This window comes from Schistocerca americana, chromosome 8 (assembly GCF_021461395.2).
Source record: "Schistocerca americana isolate TAMUIC-IGC-003095 chromosome 8, iqSchAmer2.1, whole genome shotgun sequence".
Taxonomy (NCBI): Eukaryota; Metazoa; Arthropoda; class Insecta; order Orthoptera; family Acrididae; genus Schistocerca; species Schistocerca americana.
The window spans coordinates 150,219,840-150,243,604 of NC_060126.1; the positions used below are offsets into that span (position 1 = coordinate 150,219,840).

At 42.6% G+C, this 23,765-nt stretch overlaps 1 protein-coding gene across 1 annotated transcript in view; it reads right to left on the reverse strand.

The window, feature by feature from the left end:
* LOC124545639 (cell division control protein 42 homolog) overlaps nucleotides 1–23,765 on the reverse strand; it is a 257,471-nt gene that overhangs the window by 20,571 nt on the left and 213,135 nt on the right. The window lies entirely within an intron of this gene.

The window sequence follows — 23,765 nt, forward strand, 5'->3', positions numbered from 1 at the left end:
CGTAATATTGTTAAACAGCTCCACAAGGCTTGATTTTTTTTATTTACGCAATAGATCGTACTAACAGAAACCTGGGAGAAGCAAATGGACTGTTTGGTGGAACAAGTAAATTACTTATCCCCTCCATCTTTTCTGTGGCATGTGTTACATGAAATTTTATAAACGCCGGGGTTGTTATGTACGTCAATTTTTGAGCTGCCTTTGTGGATTTTGTGTGTGTGTGTGTGTGTTTTGATGTGCAAAGGCGATGTCGGCTTTGTCAAGGAACAAGAGTGGCAGGATGTTTATAGTGCCGATAACACAGATGACAAATATAGTGCTTTCCTTAACACATTTCTCATGCTCTTTGAGAGTTGCTTTCCATTAGAATGTTCTAAACGAGGTACTAGCAGTAAAAGGCAGCCTGGGTGGCTGACTATTGAAATAAGGATATCATGTACAACAAAGTGGGAATTATATCAAAATGATGTAGTCACAGTCAAGCTACAGTAGCCCATTACAAACAGTACTGTAAGGTGCTTAAAATGTTATTAGGAAGGCAAAGAAGATGTGGTACGCAAATAGAATAGCTAATTCACGGGATAAAGTTAAAACCATATGGTCAGTTGCGAAGAAAGTGTCTGGTCAGCAGCAAATGGTACACGGTATAAAGTCAGTTCGCAATAAAAATATTTCCGCTGCTGATAAATCAAATATATGTACAATATTTTAACAATCATTTTCCGAGCATTGCTTGTGAATTACATAAAATTTTACTTTCTACAGGAACTCATATAACTCTCTCGGCAAATGGCTTTCCGAGATTGATGTCTTAAATACTCCTCTGTGATACAGACAAGGGGGAGATTGAGTCAATGATTAAATCACTGAAGACTAAGGACTCTCATGGATATGATGGAGTGCCTAGCAGAATATTAAAGTACTGTGCTGCACACGGTAGTCCTGTATTTAACCGTATTTGTAATTTTTCCTTTAGGAAGCGTTAGTTTGCTGAACGATTAAAGTGCTCAGTAGTAAAGCCGCTTTATAAAAAGGGGAAAAGGGACAATGTAGATAATTTAGACCTATTTCTATGCGATCAATGTTTCCTAAAGTTACTGAAAAGGCTGTGTATGTAAGGATAATTGATCATTTTATATCACACGATTTGCTACCAAATGTACAGTTAGGCTTTAGATGTCGTTCAACAACTGAAAATGCTTTTTTATCTGTGAGGGTTAAACAAAAGGTTTCGAACGCTAGGCATATTTTTTGATTTAACTAGGTCATTTGATTGTGTTGATCATATAATATTGCTCCAGAAGTTGGACCATTACGGAATACGGGGAGTAGCTCACAATTGGTTCACTTCCTACTGTAGCAATAGACAGCAAAAAGTCATTATTCACAATGTTGAAGATGACTGTGATGTGGGGTATGAGTGGGTTACAGTCAAGTGGATAGTACCCCAGGGATCAGTGTTGTGGATACACTTTTTCTTAATTATATAAATGATATGCCCTCTAGTATCACAGGCAACTCTAAAATATTTCTGTTTGCTTAATAGTAAAGGATGTTATGTGCATCACTGGCTCGGTTTCAAACAGTGCAGTTCATTGGCTTGTAGAAAATAAACTAACGCTAAACCACAGTAAGACTCAGTTTTCACAGTTTCTAACACACAAGTCAACAAAACCTGAAGTTTTAATTTCATAGAATGGGGATATGATTAGTGAAATTGAACAGTTCAAATTTCTAGGTGTTCAGATAGATAGTAAACTGTCGTAGAAAGCCCACTTCAGGATCTTGTTCAAAGACTTAATGCTGCCATTTTTACTGTTCGAACGGTGAGTGATCGTTCGACACGAAAATTAGTCTACTTCCCTTATTTCCATTCGCTTATGTTGTATGATATTATATTTTGGGATAACTCTTCCCATGATAAAAGGATATTTTTGACTCAGAAACTGGCGGTTCGGGCAATAAGTGGTGTAAGTTCACGAACCTCTTGTCGACCCCTGTTCACGAGTGTGGGTATTTTGACATTGGCCTCTCAATATATATATTCTTTACTGTCATTTCTTGTTAACAGTATTAGCTTATCCACAAGAATAAGCAGCTTTCATTCAGTTAATACTCGGCAGAAATCAAATCTGCATTTGGATCGGCTTCCTTAACTCTTGTGCGGAAAGGTGTGCAGTATACTGCTGCATCCATTTTCAATAAGCTACGACAAGAATTCAAAATTCTGACAAGGGAACCTCCCCATCGCACCCCCCTCAGATTTAATTACAAGTTGGCACAGTGGATAGGTCTTGAAAAACTGAACACAAATCAATCGAGAAAACAGGAAGAAGTTGTGTGGAACTATGAAAAAAATAAGTAAAATATACAAACTGAGTAGTCCATGCGCAAGATGGGCAACATCAAGGATAGTACTAGCTCAGGAGCGCCGTGGTCTCGAGGTTAGTGTGAGCAGCTGCGGAACGAGGGGTCCTTGGTTCAAATCTTCCCTCGAGTGAAAAGTATAATTTTTTATTTTCAGTTTATGTGTGAAACTCTTACGTTTTCACCACTTTTCTCGGAGTGATTATCACATCCACAATAAAACCTAAATCGGGCAAGGTAGAAAAATCTTTTTACCCATTTGCCAAGTGTACAAGTTAGGTGGGTCGACAACAGTCATGTGACTCACATGCCGTCACCAGTGTCGTATAGAATATATCAGACGTGTTTTCCTGTGGAGGAATCGGTGGACCTATGACCTTGCGATCAAATGTTTTCGGTTCCCATTGGAGAGGCACGTCCTTTCGTCTACTAATCGCACGGTTTTACGGTGCGGTCGCAAAACACAGACATTAAATTTATTACAGTGAACAGAGACGTCAATGAACGAGCGGACAGATCATAACTTTGCGGAAATAAAGAAATAAAACTCTTCACTCGAGGGAAGACTTGAACCAAAAATCTCTCGTTCCGCAGCTGCTCACGCTAACCACGTGACCACGGCGCTCCTGAGCTCATATTATCCTTGATGTTGCGTATGTTGCACATGGACTACTCAGTCTGTATATTTTGCTTTTTTTTCTTAGTTCCACATAACTTCTTCCTGTTTTCTCGATTGATCTGTGTTCAGGTTTTCAAGGCCTATCCACTGTGCCAACTTGTAACTAAATCTGAAGGGGGTGCGATGGGGAGGTTCCCTTGTGAGCAGTAATCCATGCGCTTTCAAATCGAAACTGAAGAGTTTCCTCATGGGTCACTCCTTCTATTCTGTCCAGAGTTCCTTGACAAATTAAACTGATTATTGATGTATTGTTGACTGTGCGTGCTTAAACGTATGGCTTGAGCCCTTCGGGTTCATAAACATTTTATTTTTATCTGTTATTACTTTTATGTAGAAATTTCATGTACTGACACGTTCTATGATCTTGGAGATTTGCTCCTCAATTAGGTCCTGTGGAACTTGACGTGTAAATAAAGTATAAAACAAATATACAACACCAAGAAAACCTCGTAAATCGTAGACAGAAACAAAATTATTATAAAAAATAAAAGTGGATCATAAAAATCTCAAATAAAACTAAAACAAATTGCAGACAAAAACATAATTAGAACCAAAACAATAAAAATGTTAAACAGAACCGAATTTCCACACAACACGTATTTACAATGGTAACTATCTAAACATGTAAAATAGTTGATCCACTGTCATCCATGCAGTCAAGAGAAAAATAGCATGCATAAAAACCAACTAAAATTAGATATACGTCTCCAGAGAAGGAGAAATCAAATTATAACTTTTCTGATCATCGTTACAGACCATAGACCATCGATTTTTTACGTATTTACAGAGCACCTGATGATGGAAATGTGCCGAAATTGACTCATCGTGAATGATTAATAAAATAAAACCATTTTAGGAGCAGTGTATCTGGCTGATATTCATAATAATCATGTCATTAGAATACATAGTTTGCACTGCGGACCCCAAAGAACAAATGCTGCTTCTAACAATCTACAATGTACTGTCACTAAATGACGATACCTCCCCATACACCACAGCACCTTCAACAAATAGCCGCGTTTTGCTTCTCCCCCTCTCCGTCAGATCATGTATGAATATAGAGAATAAGGGTGGTACCATCATACATCCCTGGGGCACCCCTGACGGTACTCTTGTTTCTGATGAACACTCGCCGTCGAGGACATCGTACTGGGATCCATTGTGTAGGAAGTCTTCGAGCCATATCTGGGAACCTATTCCGTATGCTCGAACCTTCGTTAACAGTCTGTAGTGGGCACCGCGTCAAATGCTTTCCAGAAATCTACGAATACTAAATCTGTCTGTTGCCCTTCATCCATAGTTCGCAGGGTATCATGTAACAAAAGTGGAAACTGAGTTTCGCACAAGCGATGCTTTCTAAAACCGTGCTGATTCGTGGACGGATGCTTTTCGGTCTCAAGGAAATTTGTTATATTCAGACTGAGAATGTGTTCAAGGATTCTGCAGCGAACCAGTGTTACGGATATTGATATGTAACTTCCGGGGTTCGTTCTTTTATCCTTCTTATATACTGCAGCGACGTGCGCTTTTTTCCAGTCGTTTGGGCTTTGCGCTGAGCGAGAGATTCGCTGTAAGTGCAAGCAATTTAAGAGCCAATGCCTTAGAGTACGCCACGTAAAACCGATGTGGGATTCCATCCGTATATGGCGACTCATTTGTTTTCAACTCTTTAACTGCTTCTCTAGTGCCACACGACGAAGTTACTTGAAGATGTCAAGACGAAGCGTAGCAAGCTGTCCAAGACGCTGTTACCACTCCACAACAACGCGCCAAGTTAATTCTGCATACGTCAATCACACGTGCAGCTACTTTGGGCTATCAAATTTTGCGTACTCTTCCATGCTCTCTTGACATGGGCCGGCTAGTGTGGCCGAGCGGTTCTAGGCGCTTCAGTCTGGAACCGCGCTGCTGCTCGGTCGCAGGTTCGAATCCTACCTCGGGCATGGATGTGTGTGATGTCCTTGGGTTGGTTAGGTTTAAGTAGTTCTAAGTCTAGGGGACTGATGACCTCAGATGTTAAGTTGGTTCAAATGGCTCTGAGCACTATGGGATTCAACTGCTGTGGTTATCAGTCCCCTAGAACTTAGAACTACTTAAACCTAACTAACCTAAGAACATCACACACATCCATGCCCGAGGCAGGATTCGAACCTGCGACCGTAGCAGTCCCACGGTTCCGGACTGCGCGCCTAGAACAGCGAGACCACCGCGGCCGGCAGATGTTAAGTCCGATAGTGCTTAGAGCCATTTTCTCGTGACATGCCATCAGATGATTTCTTCCTCTTACCACGGATGAAGAATCCATGATCCTGTAGGCATATTCAAAACGATGACGAGATGATTTTCGAGATGGACTGTTCGCTAAACAGCTAACTCGTGGATGTCACCAACCATGGGCTCCATCATTTCATTCCTAGTTCGGAAAATGTGTCGCATGGTAATGTGTATATGTAGAGAACTATAGCAAAATTACAAAATTTTTGATTTTTTTCACGGTATGATTACCCTCGTATAAGTAGCATGACTGACGCCTTTAGAACGAAAATCAGTGGTAGTTCCAAATCCTTTGGGCAGTTACCTTATTGGCTATTAAAATTGCTACACCAAGAACAAATGCAGATGATAAACGGGTATTTATTGGACAAATATATTATACTAGAACTGACATGTGATTACATTTTCACACAATTTTGGTGCATAGATCCTGAGAAATCAGTATCCAGAACAACCACCTCTGGCCAAAATAACGGCCTCGGTACGCATGGGCAATGAGTCAAAGAGAGCTTGGATGACGTGTAGAGGTACAGCTGCCCATGCAGCTTCAACACGATACCACTGTTCATCAGGTGTAGGAACTGGTGTATCGTGACGAGCCAGTTGCTCGGCCGCCATTGACCAGACGTTTTCAATTGGTGAAAGATCTGGAGAATGTGCTGCCCAGGGCAGCAGTCGAACATTTTCCGTATCCAGAAAGGCCCGTTCAGAACCTGCAACATGCGGTCGTACTGAAATGTAGGGTTTCGCAGGGATCGAATGAAGGTTAGAGCCACGGGTCGTAACACATCGGAAATGTAACGTCCACTGTTCAAAGTGCCGTCAATGCGAACAAGAGTTGACCGAGACGTGTAACGAGTAGCACCCCATACCATTAAGCCGGGTGATACGCCAGTATGGCGATGACGAATACACGCTTCCAATGTGCGTTCACCTCGATGTCGCCAAACACGGATGCGACCATCATGATGCTGTAAACAGAATCTCGATTCATCCGAAAAATGACGGTTTGACATTCGCGCACCCAGGTTCGTCGCTGAGTACACCATCGGAGGCGCTCCTCTCTGTAATACATCGTCAAGGGTAACCGCAATGATGGTCTGCGAGCTGATAGTCCACGCTGCTGCAAACGTCGCGAACTGTTCGTGCACATGGGTGTTGTCTTGCAAACGTCCCCATCTGTTGAATCAGGGTTCGAGACGTGGTGCATGATCCTTTACAGCCATGCAAAAAAAAAAAAAAAAAAGAAAATGTGTGTGAAATCTTATGGGGCTTAACTGCTAAGGTCATCAGTCCCTAAGCTTACACACTACTTAACCTAAATTATCCTAAGGACAAACACACACACCCATGCCCAAGGACTCGAACCTCCGCAGGGACCAGCCGCACAGTCCATGACTGCATCGCCCTAGACCGCTCGGCTAGTCCCGCGCGGCTACAGCCATGCAGATAAGATGCCTGTAATCTCGACAGCTAGTGATACGAGGCCGTCGGGATCCAGCACGGCGTTCCGTATTACCCTCCTGAACCCACCGATTCCATATTCTGCTATCAGTCATAGGATCTCGACCAACGCGAGCAGCAATGTCGCGACACGATAAACCGCAATCGCGGTAGGCTACAATCCGACCTTTATCAGAGTCGGAAACGTGATGGTACGCATTTCTCCTCCTTCCACGAGGCATCACAACAACGTCTCACCAGGCAACGCCGGTCAACTGCTGTGTGTGTATGAGAAATCGGTTGGAAACTTTCCTCATATCAACACGTTGTAGGTGTCGCCACCGGCGCCAGCCTTGTGTGAAAGCTCTGAATAGCTCATCATTTGCATATCACAGCATCTTCTTCCTGTCGGTTAACTTTCGCGTCTGTAACACATCATCTTCGTGGTGTAGCAATTTTAATGGCCAGTAGTGTAGTAAGTAGTTTTCCGTCTACACTGGCTCAAGTAGCGAAAGTTTAGTTATAACTACCCTGTACATAGTTTAGTTATATTCTAAAGAAAAATTCAATACAGACCTTGCCTTAATGTCCTTATGTTGCTGTATCAATATGGAGTTGTGATAGATTTTTGTTGGCAACCACTGGGCACACGTAATGTAAAAAAGATAAAGTACGTATGTAATCTAAATAAGAAAAGTCTGACGTCATCATAATCCTAATTTACATAAAATTTGCATGTGTATTTTTCAGAAATAATAAAAGACAAAAAACCAATGAAGATGCTACAACTGTGGTGAAACATGTTTGAGGAGTAAACAAAACAAAAAAGTGTGCTTGCAAAAAGGCGGACCCTCTGTACTGCATTATTAATGAGACTCATGTTTATACTTCCACCCAGGCGCAGAACGAGGCATTTCATCGTGAAGTTTGTTTACGACGGTGGTTGAATGACCGGCAGAGGGTTCCAGGAAGACACGCTCCATCGGCCACATCTCAGGTTTCTCCGCTTTTCCGTACCTCCGCCCTCTGCCGATCACATGATTAATCACCGTTTACCGGGAGGCCGAGTATTGTCCTGATGCAGCGATAGCTATCCGTCTTCTCGATTCCGAAAAAAATCGTCCTGTGTTGCGTGTTTAACTATTATTTGAGCTTATGTTGTCGAGTACCTGATGTTTGTGATGTACACGAGTATTTACGACACACACATTTCGTTTTTTGTTTCCTAAAAAATAATGAGCGGCGATTTGTCGTGTGTCTTTAGTCCCTCGAAATATATACTTCTGTGATGTACACTGATGCATGTTATTCATAAGTACCTCCGTAAGACCACTACGCAAAAACTAAAAGACGAACAGAAAAGTGACACATATGAGTGGATAGAGCAACCATCCAAATGTCAATTCGCGAGCTCCGCATTGCCGCATAGAATTAGCTCGCTCCAACAGACTGGCAACCCATTCAACAGATTTCCGAAGCAGGCTGCTGGTACGCCTTCCAGGACAATTCATGTCATCGACTTCAATAAACTTAATGACACTTGTACATCATCTATGTTGCCCATGTTGAACAAACATGATGAATTATGAAATTGGAGAGATTCTCCGTCCACTGGTGTGTGTCAGTTTTCTGTAAGACTTTCATTATTCGCGCAGTGGCCTTCTGAAGTCCTGGAGGTACTTATGAATAATTCTCTATGTAATGGCTGTGGCTGCATCCAAATGGAAATCGTACTTTACTTTAACCTCGTACATTTTTGCGATGGCTTCATATTAGCGAAGTTGCTAAATTTCAGGCAAAATCTTTTATTAGCCGTAACTCCGTAACAAAACATTTGCGGACCTATGTTTATATGAATCATTTTCTTTAGTTCTACTTGTAGAATAACATATTAAAATATTTGCATATCTCCGTGAATAACCCTGTATACGATCTTATTATTTAATATTGTATAGACATTTCACTTCTCGCCGTCGATAACTGATGTCGGCTCTCAACAATTTTCGGCAGCAAATAAAGTATTGATATAACTGATATGCCTTTATAGTCGCCACTATGTAAATTCCGTTACATTTGAGAACACTGCCGAAGCATGTCAAGCAGTTTACTAATTCACTATCGAGTTTGACGTTGAGTTTTTGTCTTTTTAATTTTTTGCAGGGAAACTGCAGTTTCTCAAAGAAATCCTTTCAACAACCATTCTCGTAAATCAATTTCATCTTGGATATTTCTTTTGTAGGATCAAAACAATACTTTGCCGAAGCTCCATACAAATGTTTCTCAGTAATCACCATTTTCTGTCTACCTCAAACAATTTAATAAACGCCGGGACATATGGCAGCGGCAGCGCAGAGAAAAACAGAGACGGCTGTTCTCTCGTGTGAGACTGCAGACTCGCTTACAAGCCCGCAAACCAGAACGAGCGGTTCTTTCGGTTCTGCACTAACGAGTTGACAGGAAGCGCGCATCGCTGGGTCTACCAGTCTTCCCGGAACGAACGTCTCCAGCGCCAGAACTCCGGCCCATTCAGCGTTTGGTCAGCTGAGTGGCGAGCGGGAAAATTTTCCCAGCAGCTCTCAAAAGCACAGACTATAGCTGCCAACAAACTCTAAGTGTAAAATAGAGTAGACATAAATGCGCAAAAGAAAAGTAAAACTGTTCGCAGCGCGAAGTTTGGTATGATCATCAAACTGCAGCCGTTCTAGACATTGTCATTTTGGATGTGTGTGACACTGCCTTCATCCGACTTATGAAATGACTTGGTAGTTGAAATGATGAGACAAAATATCGTGACCACGTCCTTAATAGATGCTGGTCTACTATTAGAGCGCAATACGGTAGAGATTTTGTGCAGCGTGGATACGACAAGCTTTCCGGAGGTAAGTGGCACTTTGTATCTATACGTAGGTCACGCAGTTCCCGTAAATTAGGAATTACTGGCTTGTGGGCGAGGAGCTAACACCCAGTAGCGTCGAATATATGTTACATCGGGTTCAGGTCTTGTAAATGTTGTGGCCTAGACATCATCGTTGCTTCAGTATCATAGTCCTTAAATCACTGTTGCACGATCTTAGCATTTGGACACGGATAGTTACCATACTAGATGCAGCCATTCTCGTCAGGGAAGACACGCATGAAGGGATGTAAGTGGTCCGCAACTGACATGGTGCCTTTGATTGCTACCACACGTCCCATGGATGCCCAGATGAATGTCCCCCGTACTATAATTAATACTGCCCCCAACGGCCTGCGTCCTTGACTCGACGCATGTTTGGAACAGCAATTCGACAGGACGACGGCGTATCCCGACCTGGTGTGGGAAGAAACTCGATCCATCCTACCAGGCGAATACACCGATCCACGCTCCAATCTAAATGACCACGTCCCAACTGCAAACGTGATTGACCATGTACAATTTTCGAACACGCATTATGTTCGAGTATAATGACTTTTCTGAAGACTAGAAATCTACTCTGTAGGAATCAGCATAGGTTTCGAAAAAGACGATCGTGCGAAACCCAGCTCGCCCTATTCGTCCACGAGACTCAGAGGGCCAAAGGTTCCCAGGTGGATGCCGTGTTTCTTGACTTCCGCAAGGCGTTCGATACAGTTCCCAACAGTCGTTTAATCAACAAAGTTAGAGAATATGGACTATCAGACCAATTGTGTGATTGGATTGAAGAGTTCCTGGATAACAGAACGCAGCATGTCATTCTCAATAGAGAGAAGTCTTCCGAAGTAAGAGTGATTTCAGGTGTGCCGCAGGGGAGTGTCATAGGACCGTTGCTATGCACAATATACAAAATGACCTTGTGGATGACATCGGAAGTTCACTGAGGCTTTTTGCAGATGATGCTGTGGTGTATCTAGAGGTTGTAACAATGGAAAATTGTACTGAAATGCAGGAGGATCTGCAGCGAATTGACGCATGGTGCAGGGAATGGCAATTGAATCTCAATGTAGACAAGTGTAATGTGCTGCGAATACATAGAAAGAAAGATACTTTATCATTTAGCTACAATATAGCAGGTTCCATAAATTATCTGGGAGTAGGCATTAGGAATGATTTAAAATGGAATGACCATATAAAATTAATCGTCGGCAAAGCGGATGCCAGACTGAGATTCATTGGAAGAATCCTAAGGAAATGCAGTCTGAAAACAAAGGAAGTAGGTTACAGTACACTTGTTCGCCCACTGCTTGAATACTGCTCACCGGTGTGGGATCTGTACCTGATAGAGTTAATGGAAGAGATAGAGAAAATCCAACTCAGAACAGCGCGCTTCGTTACAGAATCATTAGTAATCGCGAAAGCGTTACGGAGATGATAGATAAACTCCAGTGGAAGACTCTGCAAGAGAGACGCTCAGTAGCTCGGCACAGGCTTTTGTTGAAGCTCCGAGAACATAACGTTCACCGTGGAGTAAAGCAGTATATTGCTCCCCCTTACGTATATCTCGCGAAGAGACCATGAGGATAAAATCAGAGCCGGCCGCGGTGGCCGTGCGGTTCTGGCGCTGCAGTCCGGAACCGCGGGACTGCTACGGTCGCAGGTTCGAATCCTGCCTCGGGCATGGGTGTGTGTGATGTCCTTAGGTTAGTTAGGTTTAAGTAGTTCTAAGTTCTAGGGGACTTATGACCTAAGATGTTGAGTCCCATAGTGTTCAGAGCCATTTGAACCATTTTGATAAAATCAGAGAGATTAGAGCCCACACAGAGGCATACCGACAATCTTTCTTTCCACGAACAATACGAGACTGGAATAGAAGGGAGAACCGATACAGGTGCCGGCCGTTGGTGGCTGAGCGGTTCTAGGCGCTACAGCCTGGAACCGCGCGACTGCTATGGTCGCAGGTTCGAATCCTGCCTCGGGCATGGATGTGTGTGATGTTCTTAGGTCAGTTAGGTTGAAGTAGTTCTAAGTTCTAGGGGACTGATGACCTCAGCAGTTACGTCCCATAGTGCTCAGAGCCATTTGAACCATTTTTGAACCGATACAGGTACTCAAGGTACCCTCCGCCACACGTCAGGTGGCTAGCGGAGTATGGATGTAGACGTACATGTAACGTCGTTGTATCAACTGGGAATACGGAGGGGCCGTTCAAAATCATTCGACGAAATATGAAGGTGATCGAAAGCAGCTTTTTCAGTGCTCCTATTCTGTAGCGGGATCATGATGAGAAAGAGGGGGGGGGGGGGGGGGGGGGGAAGGTCTACAATGACACACGTGTGAAGAAAACTGTAAAACGTCACTCTACATTGTGGTGACAAAAGTGATGCGGCACAGATATGCACATGGAAGCAGGACGGTAGTATCGCGTACAAAAAAATGGCTCTGAGCACTATGGGACTCAACTGCTGAGGTCATAAGTCCCCTAGAACTTAGAACTACTTAAACCTAACTAACCTAAGGACAACACACACATCCATGCCCGAGGTCACGCGGTTCCAGACTGTAGCGCCAGAACCGCTCGGCCACCAGCGGCCGGCTATAGCGTACACAAGGTATAAAGGGGCAGTGCATTAGCCGAGCTGTCATTTGTAATTCATGCGAATAGGTTTCAGACGAGATTATGGCCACACGAAGGGAATTAACAGACTTTGGACGAGGGATGGTAGTTTGAGCTAGACGCCTGGCACATACCATTTAGAAAATCGTTAGAGAATTCACTATTCTGAGATCCACGGTGTCGAGAATACCAAATTTCAGGCATTATCTCTCATTACGAACAACGCAGTGGCCGACGACCTTCACTTATAGATCGGTAGCAGCTGGCATTGCGTCGAATTGTCAGTGCTAACAGACAAGCAACACTGCGTGAAATAACCGCAGAAATCAATGTGGGACGTATGACTAACGTATCCGTTAGGACAGTGCGGCGTTAATGGTGTACGGCAGCAGACGACTGACGCGAGTGCCTTTGCTAACAGCTCGACATCGTCTGTAGTGTCTTTCCCGGGCTCGTGACCATGTCGGTTGGACCCTAGACGGGTGCAAAACCACAGCCTGATCACATGAGTCTCGATTTGAATTGGTAAGAGCTGACATTAGGGTTCGAGAGTGGTACAGACGCCACGAAGCCATGGACCCAACTTGTCAACAAGGCACTGTGCGAGCTGGTGGTGGCTCCATAATGGTGTGGGCTGTGTTTATATGGAATGGACTGGGTCCTCTGGTCCAACTGAACCGATCATTGACGAAATGATTGTTTGTTTTATAAATTACAGACTGCAGCAATCAGTCGTCCTTTTTTTTAGATTTTATTACGCAAATCCAAATTTCAGCTAGTGGCTAGCCATTCTCAATGCACTATTTTATATTCTCGATGCTTGTAAGTCCGTTTTATTCGGGCGTCAGTCAGATTTCTTGAGTATTCACAGAAATGTGACTGACGCCTGAACAACAGGGACTTACATGCATCGAGATTAGAAAATAGTGCATTGAGAATGGCTAGCCACTAGCCGAAATCTAAAAAAAGGACGAGTCATTGGTGCACTCTATAAGTTATAAGCCATGTAACAGTCGCTGAGTGCAACCACTTTCCAAATGGAAGGTAACCTGATGATTATGTTTGGCTTCTTGGACACAATTTGCAGCCATTCATAGAATTCATGTTGCAAAACAACGGTGGAATTTTTATGGATGACAATGCGTAGTGTCACCGGACCACAATTGTTCGTGATTGGTTTGAAGAACATTCTGGACAATTCGGAGCAACGGATTTCGCCACCCAGATCGCCCGACTTGAATCCAAACACTTATGGGACATAATCGAGAGGTCAGTTCGTGCACAGAATCTTGTACCGGCAACACTTTCGCAATTATGGTCGGCCGTAGAGGCAACATGGCTCAATATTGCTGCAGGGACTTCATTAACTTGTTGAGTGCACAACACTTCGAGTCGCATCACTACGCTGGGCAAAAGGAGGTCCGACACGATATTAGGAGGTATCTCATGACTTCTCTTACCTCGGAGTAACAGGGGTTTTGACGACCTTCCGATCGTGTTGGCGTAGGGCAGAATTATGGTGAAATTTGGTTCTACTGTAAACTCATTAACCAACCTTACACGTCACATGATCTTCTTTTTCGCAAGTGTCAACAAGTAGCTGTTAGAAGCGTTGTCGCGCCCGAGGGTGATGCCGCTGGGTGCCACGATTTTCACCTTTACAGAGAAAGGTTACACCCACTTTGAAGCCAAATTTCAAACTTAAACTTTGCAATGGGTGGGAATTACGGCGTTTCGAAAATGTGGTCCTTTAATGTTGATGCGCAGTGTATATTTGATGAAATCGCTTCAATAATAGTTTTTTTTTATTTTGTTTCACTGAACGACAATCACATGGTTTACTCGTCCGATTTCCAGTTTCAGTTGTAATCTACATTCAGTCTGAGACCCAACGTTGCAGCATAGAAAGCACCATGACACAAGCTCTCCGCCTCACTGGCTTAAAAATATTATATCACGCACTAATTGTGTGTCTGTTGAAGATATTCTCTTGTCTATACTGTATCACATGCCTTCATATTCGAAGTCGTTAACGCGGTTCCAATCGACAGGGACGAAATCGTTCAGAATCCTGGTGGTGTAAAATTTGACCCATAAGGGGAGCAGAGTTGGTGACATAAACCTTCTATAGCCAAAATTTGAACAACTATCGTGGTTTAAATGGCATATCTCACAACAGCTTCTCATGGAGCATGTGACAGATATCCGTCCATGGTGTTGGGCTTGGCGGTCCCCTCGGTGCAATTCAAGATGAGTAGGCTATGGAATGGCACCTTCCCCTGCTCTCACCTTATTTGCCGGCCGGTGTGGCGGAGCGGTTCTAGGCGCTTCAGTCTGGAACCTCGCGACCGCTACGGTCGCAGGTTCGAATCCTGCCTCGGGCATGGATGTGTTTGATGTCCTTAGGTTAGTTAGGTTTAAGTAGTTCCGAGTTCTAGGGGACTGATGACCTCAGATGTTAAGTCCCATAGTGGTCAGAGCCATTTGAACCATTCACCTTATTTCGAAAACATGACACCACACTATATACACGCAGCCATTATAATCATTTACACTCTACAGGGCGATTGTGTGCGGGAATAGAAAACAATTTCCGATTCGGTGGCTGATTATATTTTTCGGGATTTTCCAGCCAACAACTCCATACGATTCTTTCCCTAGTGTATCATCTTACAGGATTCTCTCTCTGTATCCGAATCTGTCTGTCTATCACTCTCTCTCTCTCTCTCTCTCTCTCTATGTGTGTGTGTGTGTGTGTGTGTGTGTGTGTGTGTGTGTGTTCTGCCAGATATTAATTATATGTGGTAAACAGTGTTCCACTGGATAGGGCGGTATGTTCATTTAAAACAGTTCTTGGCCTCTATGCAGGGTGAAACAGAATGACGTTTTCAGAATTTGGGAGGTTGTAGAGGGGGAGATTTTGAACGTTTCGATGTAATATATAGCCGGAAATATGAAATAGAGTTTTTACAAAATTTTGCCCTTTCTATGCATTATGGAAACTAGATGAGATATCGGAATACAGTAGTTTGGAAAAAGTTTATTGACAGTAGAGTACAATCAAATACCTTAATCTGAATCTGTGGCTTCACTACTGCAGATTACATGTTCAATGTTGCGACCATCAACGTTGTTACATAATGGGCATATACGATCCATGTTTTGTCTGAGTCTCTGTAAGATCACGCGCTCCCCTCCGATGGTATCAAACGTCGTGAAGATGTTAATAAGCTCAGATACTGCTCTTACTGGCGTGGAGTACACAAACAACTTTACATAAAGCCAGAAGAAAAAGTCGAGAGAGGTGAGATCAGACGAGCGCATACGCCAAGGGACCGGGCATTCCTTTCCAATTACTCTTCACCTGGAGTTGTCTGTGGCATTTACCTTCGTCCGAAGAACAAAGTGCATTAGAGCACAATCATTCTGAAACCACACAAACTAGTTTGCAGTCGCAAAGGAACTTAACACGGACATTCAGGCAAGGCATTGTCCACCAAGTTGAAACATCGTGCACCATTCAAACGATCCGGTAATATGTGTGATGCAGTAAAGCGACCCCCAAGAATTCCAGCCCAGATATTCACTGAGAATCTCATTTGGTAACTTATCATACAGGTAGTACGTGGATTGTCAACAGCCCAGTGATGGCCGCACAAACTTTATATTTTCGGCTATAGTTTCCTGACATCGAAATGTTCACATTTTCATCCTCTACAAATTCCCAAATTTTTAACACTTCATTCTCTTACAGCCTGTGTACGTAAATTACACTCAGTAGCCACTTCCAGCCGGCCGCGGTGGCCGAGCGGTTCTAGGCACTTCAGTCCGGAACCACGTGGCTGCTACGGTCGCTGGTTCGAATCCTGCCTCGGGTATGGATTTGAGTGGTGTCCTTAGGATAGTTATGTTTAAGCAGCTCTAAGTCTAGGGGACTGATGACCTCATATGTTGAAAGGGTACAGTACCGCCCAACATTGAAAATAGGTACGAAATTCTTGTCAGAACAACACATTTTTTGTGTAAAAGTAACTCAATTTCAATTAATACAGCGTAGCCGGACACCAGTGTGGGAAAGAATGACAATTTATTTATTTAATTGATCACATGTGCACTCCCTCAAAATAAATCCCTACATCCAGTTTGGTGAGATCTGTGAAAGGAATGAATGTATGGTCGTCTGCTAACCACAGATAGTGAATCGGAATATATGATCATCTTTGAGTCGATCCTTTGGCTACCTTTGGTGAAACTAAAGAGATGGAAGTTACCAGAGCTTTGAGCGTCTGAAATGTGGCTGACCAATAAGGTAGCAAGGTGCTTCTCCCACTTCGAGAGAGGTGCGAGAGAATCAGAATACGGCCATGTTTCGGCACTCTGCCGCTGAACCTTCTGCTGTAAAGACCTGTTTTTTTTGTTGTGCTCCGGAATGAAAGAGTGGAGGCATGGTATGGATGTGGAATATTTAAGAGTAGTTAGAATTAATAATTTCTCTTTCACAGGACCTTTTGGGGGGAAAATTACAAAGTGAGGCAGATAATTTTAAGGGGATTGTAGTAAACCAACGGTCACAAAGAGCCCACGTGCAGATATAAGTTGAGATACTTCCGTGAGCTTAAGCTGAAATATTTAAGAATTAATAGCGTGTGTACAATAAGCTGAAATATTTAAGAATTAGTAGCGTGTGTACAATAAGCTGAAATATTTAAGAAATAGCGTGTGTATCATAAGTTGAAGTATTTAAGAAATATCATTCCGTGTGACGCTGAATTTAAACTCTGAGAGAGAATCAAGGTGAGTCGGCCGTTTTTCCAGCAACGCCACATGGCTTGCATTGCACAGGAAGACGTGCGTTTATCTCCAGAGTTCACATTAGGAAAGTAGAAATTACAAAGTGGGGCAGTGTCGTGTGAAACTGGGATAATTATTGATTGAAGTGGGAAAGCGGAAAGTGATGAAGTTGTAACCGTTCTTTGTGTAATATTTCATATTGTTGTGTTGTGTATGTCTTGTAATTTGGGTATGTGTGTTTTGCATGGGAGTAGCAAGGTAGTTTCGAAAGATTTGTGGGTATGCCTGTTCCTTCTGTATCGCTCGATCTGGAGGAAAGTTTCGTGAGGATTAATGTGAGAGGCGAAGTGTGAGGTATAATAAAAGATCCACCATCCGATCCAGGGAGTGCACTGTTGCGGTAAATAGATTACGAGACCATAGTATAGAGATTCACTAACGTAAAGCCATGCCCACTGGGCGGAATTTCTCACGTGATTATGTTGTAGGTTGTAGAATTTGTGTGTTTAGGAATAAATCAAATAGTGAAAAGAAAGAGATTGGTGGCCTTTTTCATTAAATTGTATGTTATCGTAATGTCCCGAATTTATATAAAAGCCGTTAAATCAAAGACAAAAGGTAAATGTGGTATTGCCAGTGCGTAGTGTACAGTCAGAGTTCTATAAATCACTGATAGTCAGATGCGTGTTTCCGTTGCATATTATTCATACAGGTGGATAATTTGTAACTAAATAGTAAGATACGAGAATTCATGTTGCTCGATAAATTAAGGAAGATTCCACTCGCTTGGCAAACCACTCATCTTGCAGGCCTGACTGCTTGATGCCACAGTATGAGAAAGGCAAGTGGGTGCCTCTCATAATTTCGACCCTGCCAGGATTCCGTTTTTTTTTTTTTTGCCACGATAATTTTGTTACCAGGATATTTAATTTGTTGCCAGGATTCCTTTGCCAGGATCGTTTTTGTTAGGATATTTTGTTGTTAGGGTTTGCTGTTAAGATTTTTTTTATGGAATGTATTGTGATAGCGCTAAGAAGTAAAATTTTTTCTGTTTGGAAATTCTTTCTGGATTGGTGAGGATCTTTTGTTTTATTTTATGTAATTAATTGCTATATCGCACAAGGCTGGAAGATCGTTTCATAATTTTTTTTTTTTTTTGCGTAATGTCCGTAGTAACTAGGTCGCAGTCAAAAAGTGTAGCCACCATGGAGAATAGCGATTCTGGGGTGGACGTAGCAGTGCAGCAGGAAGTAACTGTTGACCATGGGTTAATGAGCGAGAAAGACAAACACTCCGAAGGGGCTGTATTGTTCAGTGGACCGCTGCAAGGGGATCCTTTATGCGGCGGGCTTTGTCCACAAACGCGGGCTTTTCCCGACGACGCGGGCGAGCCGAGACTAGGCCAGGTGTGCGGTGAAAGTGCAGCTACCCTTAGCGAAGCTACGGTTTCTCAGGCGAACGAGGTGAGCGCGTCGAAAGTAGGAAATAACGATGTGATACTGCAGTTTTTACAAGCGATGAGTAGGGAGACTAACGAAAGATTAGAAGCAATCAATAGAGATAATAAGGAGAGAGATAGGGAGGCTAAGGAGAGAGATAGGGAGACTAAGGAGAGATTGGAAGCAAATAAGGAAAGATTGGAGGCAATTGATAAGGGAAATAAAGAGGCAATGAGGAAGCTACACACAGTTATCGATGAGCGTCTGTCCGCAGTTAATAATCGGTTAGATGAGGGGGAGAAGAATCTGGATGCGGTGCAGCAAGAATGTGATGCTGTGAAAGAAAAGGCCAATAATTTGGAGGTACGAATAAGTGCAATAGAAAGCGATATTACAGAACATAGGGGCGTGTGGCCGGATGAGCGAATCAAAGAGATAGTGGAGGACTTACTTGCAGATAAACAAGGGGCATTAGACAGCGTGGAAGCTCAAGTCACACGGCAGGAAATGGCGCTAAATAAACACAGGGATGAAGTTGCGGAGGTAGTGGTCAGAATGAATACGATTAGCGCAGATGTAGAAAAGATCAGTATAAGAGGCGAAACAGGCTCTGACAGTACGCAGCGAGAGGTTTATGCCGACCAGGAGGAGATACAATCACTATTACAGTTTAAAGAGGCACAATTAGAAACAAATAGGAAACATAGGGAAGAACTAGCACAGTTGCAATTAGCGTGCAGAAGCGAAGGTGAAACACCACCAGGTAGACTGCGGAGGGAGAGTGAGATAAATTCAAAAATCGAAAATAGGCAGAAAGAGGATGACGAACTCAGAGAGTTAGAAGAACGGTTGTGTCGGATAAAACAGGTGGCAAACCCAACTGGGTATAGCCCAAGGTCGGAAAACATAAATGCGGAAGAAGAATGTAGGAGACACTTCGTGTCGGTACAAACGTACACTTGTTTTCCGGATCCTGATAATTACCAACATCCATGCCTGTGGCTGTCTCAATTTCAAGATTCATTACCTTCATCGTGGGGACCGATCCTAAAAATGAAGTTTGTGTGTAACCATTTGAGGGACGAGGCTAGAGCGAAAATGCAGGAAGTTATTAAAGACTGTAGTAGCTACAAGATGTTTTGTGACAAATTTTTAAATGAATTCTGGTCGAAAAGTAAGCAGGACCAGGTTAAGCAAAGCATATTGATGATGCCAAACTGTAACGAAGGTGGTATAAGAGATCCAGTGTCGTGTTATCAGGAAATGCTGAGACGAAACAGGTATTTGGATGTGCCATACGAAACTGGGGAACTCATTAGGATCTGTATAACGAAGTTGCCAGTGAGATTGCGCAGAGATATAGTGATAGCAGGCAGAGGCTTGAACGATTCTGCGTCATTTCAGCACTTATTACAGGAACTGGGTAACGAGAGCAACATTGTGAACGGCGACATGACTCTTAGGTCAGACAGAGTTGAGGATAGGAACGGTAGAAACTATCAGAATGACAGGAGAGCATGGAATCAGAGGAATGACGGAAATGGAAGATGGCGAGGAAATAGGGGGCAGAATTCATGGGGATATCGACCGTCAAACCGGGAAAATAGAAGATGGGACAGAGATGGAAGAAGAAGGGAAAATCAAAATGATGGGCGAAGAGAGGATAGGCAGTCATTGCGTTCACGACAGGACAATCATTGTCACAATAGAGACGATCAAGGGAAAACAATCTCGTGGGCTTCATCACATTTCTAACATCAAATTATGGAAAAGTTAAGGATAGATCTAAAGTAGGCAATTTATGGTAGATAGTCAGTGTATTTATTTGTGGTGTGTAACGTTGTGCAGGGTCAAATCGAACATAAGAATTTTCAGGCGGGATGTCAGGAAGTATGACGGAATAGACTGGTCAAATGAGTCATGAACAGGAGTCGACAGAGTGGTGTATGTACGTATTTTTTGTCGTATGAATAAGGATCAAGCAGAAACGACGTGATGATTTATGAGGGAATAAAGATGGTAGATAGAGAAGCGACGTGATAAATAGTAGTGGATAAAGGTGATAGGTAAGGGAAGAAGCGACGTGAAGCAGTGTGATTAATAAATAGAGATTCGACGTGATGAAACAGTGGTAAATAAAGGTGAGTAGAATTGAATAATGTGGAGATGTCTTAGATGTATGTTACAGAGAGACCTGTGTATGCTGCAATAGAGATTGATGCGAATGGCGAAGGAAGACCAGGAAATGATGGAGTAATGGACGGACGGAGAGCCGAAATACGAATGAAGAGATGAGGACAACTGCACAATGTGAAAGGACATAAAGGGAGTATGAGATCCAGATGGTGAACGTTGTGGAACACTGACGTAAGATGTAATATAAGTGTAAGATCTAATTCTTAGCATAACATTTGCGATTTGGCAAAAATAATATTTATTGTTGTTGTTGTTGAAGCCTGGTACCAGGATAACTAATCAAAACGGTACCAAGAATGTGTACAGTTATTTTGCAGGTTGAATAATTTGTGTATTTTTGTTTCTTAGATGAAATGTCGCAATTCTAAGTTGATATTTAGCATGAAGTGAATGCGGAGGTAAGCCGATGGAGAGAGGTGCCAGAGTGAAAGGACGAATTCGGAGACTGGAAAGCTATCTCCGGAACAGCTTCATGTGTTATGTGGTTGAGTATAAGGGAGCAAAGGTATGGTATGTTGTCGTGAGTGTGGTGGTGTTATAAGTATAAGGGAGCAAAGGTATGGTATGTTGACGTGAGTGTGGTGGTGTTAAGGTTAGCTGACTTCTAGACCTATTCTGTTAGTGCATTAATGGATTGAATGAGAGGGAAAATGTGATGTCTGTGTGAGTGAGAGTCGTAGAGTAGTGTGATCAATGCGCACACTCCTGTAAAGGGGATGCTACCGTTCTGTAACTACAACATTATTATGTATTGATTGATTGGGATGAACCTCGATGGGAGGTCAGGATCTGACATCATGTGGATGGTTCATACATGTCCTAGAAATGTTGTTATATATAATAAAAAGGTAAAATATATAGAAAGGTACTAATTTCAGTCTGTCACAAGCACAAAGGTGCATTGTATGTTGTATATTTAGAGTCATCAGTTTCTAAAATGTTTGTTGTGTTAGGATGTTAAAGTAGTTTACTATTTAATAACATGTGGTAGGTAATTGTGAGCTATGTAGATTATTCTTATTTTTTGTTAGAACACTTTCAAGGGGTATTAATTTCAGTGTGTCACAAGCACAAAAGTTCATTGTATATTGTAGTTTTAGGATAAAGTTTCTAATACTTTCACTGTAATAGGATGTTAGAGTAGCCTACTATTTGATATTGTAATTATGAGCTGTATAGATTGTTTATTATTCCTTTTGTTTTTTTTTTTTTTTTTACACTATTCATGTTTTGAATGAGGGACGACAGGTACAATGAATAGCACGAGTATGGGCTGTCTATAGAAAAGAGATAAATGTTGATGTTGTATGTGTAGAAAACTAGGGTGTATAATTTTAATGTAAGAATTTCCTTTTGTCTGTAATGTTGCGAGATGCACGGAAGGCTAACTGATTGGGTGTCGTAACGCCCATACCGCTAGCGGGCCGAGCTGACGTAGCCATGGCGACGGGCGACAGAGCCGCGGCACTCCCCACTCCACTGCCGGACGGGGTACACTCCACGCGCCCGCTACAGCAGGTCAACGGCCTGGGGCGACACGCACGTACCACTGGCCATTCATGAGTTCCGCCACCCTTACGACTGGGGGAGGTATCCCGCGGAGGCAACAGCGGGTGGTTTCTTCTGCTCAACGGCGCGCGCAGCGGCGCTACTGCAGAATGGACGAGGCGCGGCAGAGCCCGGCGAGCATTTTTTTTACCAGCAGCTAATAACTAGTACTGGACTGTGGAGCCGTGAAACAAGTTGACTGCGACTTTCCATAATGTGGAAAGTGAAGGACTGGTGTTTCCACGTTGTGAGTGGTGGAAAAGATTTTGTCTTTAGCAGACAGGACGATCGTTTTGTTTTGTCTTGACCACTGAATGGTGGGATCCATAAACTTTTGGCAGTGACTTGTTAAGTGTGCTTTGTGAATTGCACGTGGGACACTTGGTACACTTAGAGGACAGTTGTCGTTTGGTGAACAATTATTGTATGAAGGCAAGAAACTAGAGTGGGACATTGACATTTGCGTCTGTAGTAGGAGACATTTCTTGAACTGGTGCGGGAATAAGTGCTGTTTGTTGAAACTTACGACTTTTAATTACACCATGAACTGAAAGGACAGAACCGTGGGTAATAGTAGTTGTAGGGCCATTTTTTTGGACGAACAGATTCGTGTGGATGGTACTCTGACAGTGACTATGACATTTGTGTTTAATGTGAGATACAGTTTACTGTTCGGTGCGTGTTCAAAATGCCGATTTGAGTGACTTAAAGACTTTCGTCCGGGTAACCATGGGAGAGCTTTGACACCGAGACAGTGTTTCTAGGAAAACTATCAGCAACTTTTTGACCCCAAGAAAATCACAGAATGAAAGGTTTCCGTGTGACTCGCAAGATAGGGAATAATGTATTTGTAATTGTGTAAATGTTTTTTTTATGTGTTTCATTCCTGAAGGGACAGCAAGTGTAATTCTATTTCATCAACATTTGTGTTTAGAATAGTTAGTGTTTGTTTTTTGTCTGTTCTGGGTTATCAAGTTCACGTAGCATGTTTATCAGAATATTTGGTACAATGATGCTCTAATTATAAGCCAGTGGCGTAATACTAACGTAGCGGTTCATGTAGCATTGATCAGTAAGGTTGTCACAGGGGACAAGAGTTTGCATTGCACAACAAATATCGGAATTAACTGATGTATTTTGATGTCGTCCATAGTAATAATCTTGTTGGTGTTTTGACTGAAGCCACTTATTTTTATTATCACAGTGGTGACATTTCACATTAAAGTGTAACGAAGGCTAGTCGAAATGCAAGTTCTTGTCGTCTATATGTGTGACAACAGAGAAAGTATTTTTTATTTGTTTTAGAATTACTGAAATTTGGATTACTCATAAAAATAACGAAGATCCCAGTAACTAAAGCAAAATTTTATCTCAAGATTATTTTTTCATTTCTATGTGATGTTTTATTTGTCATGTATATTGTTGTAAATTTGTATGTGTACGCTACTCCGGATTGTGGAGAGTACAATAATGCAACAACTGCCAATTTGGTAAAGTAACAACATTTGGTCGTCAATT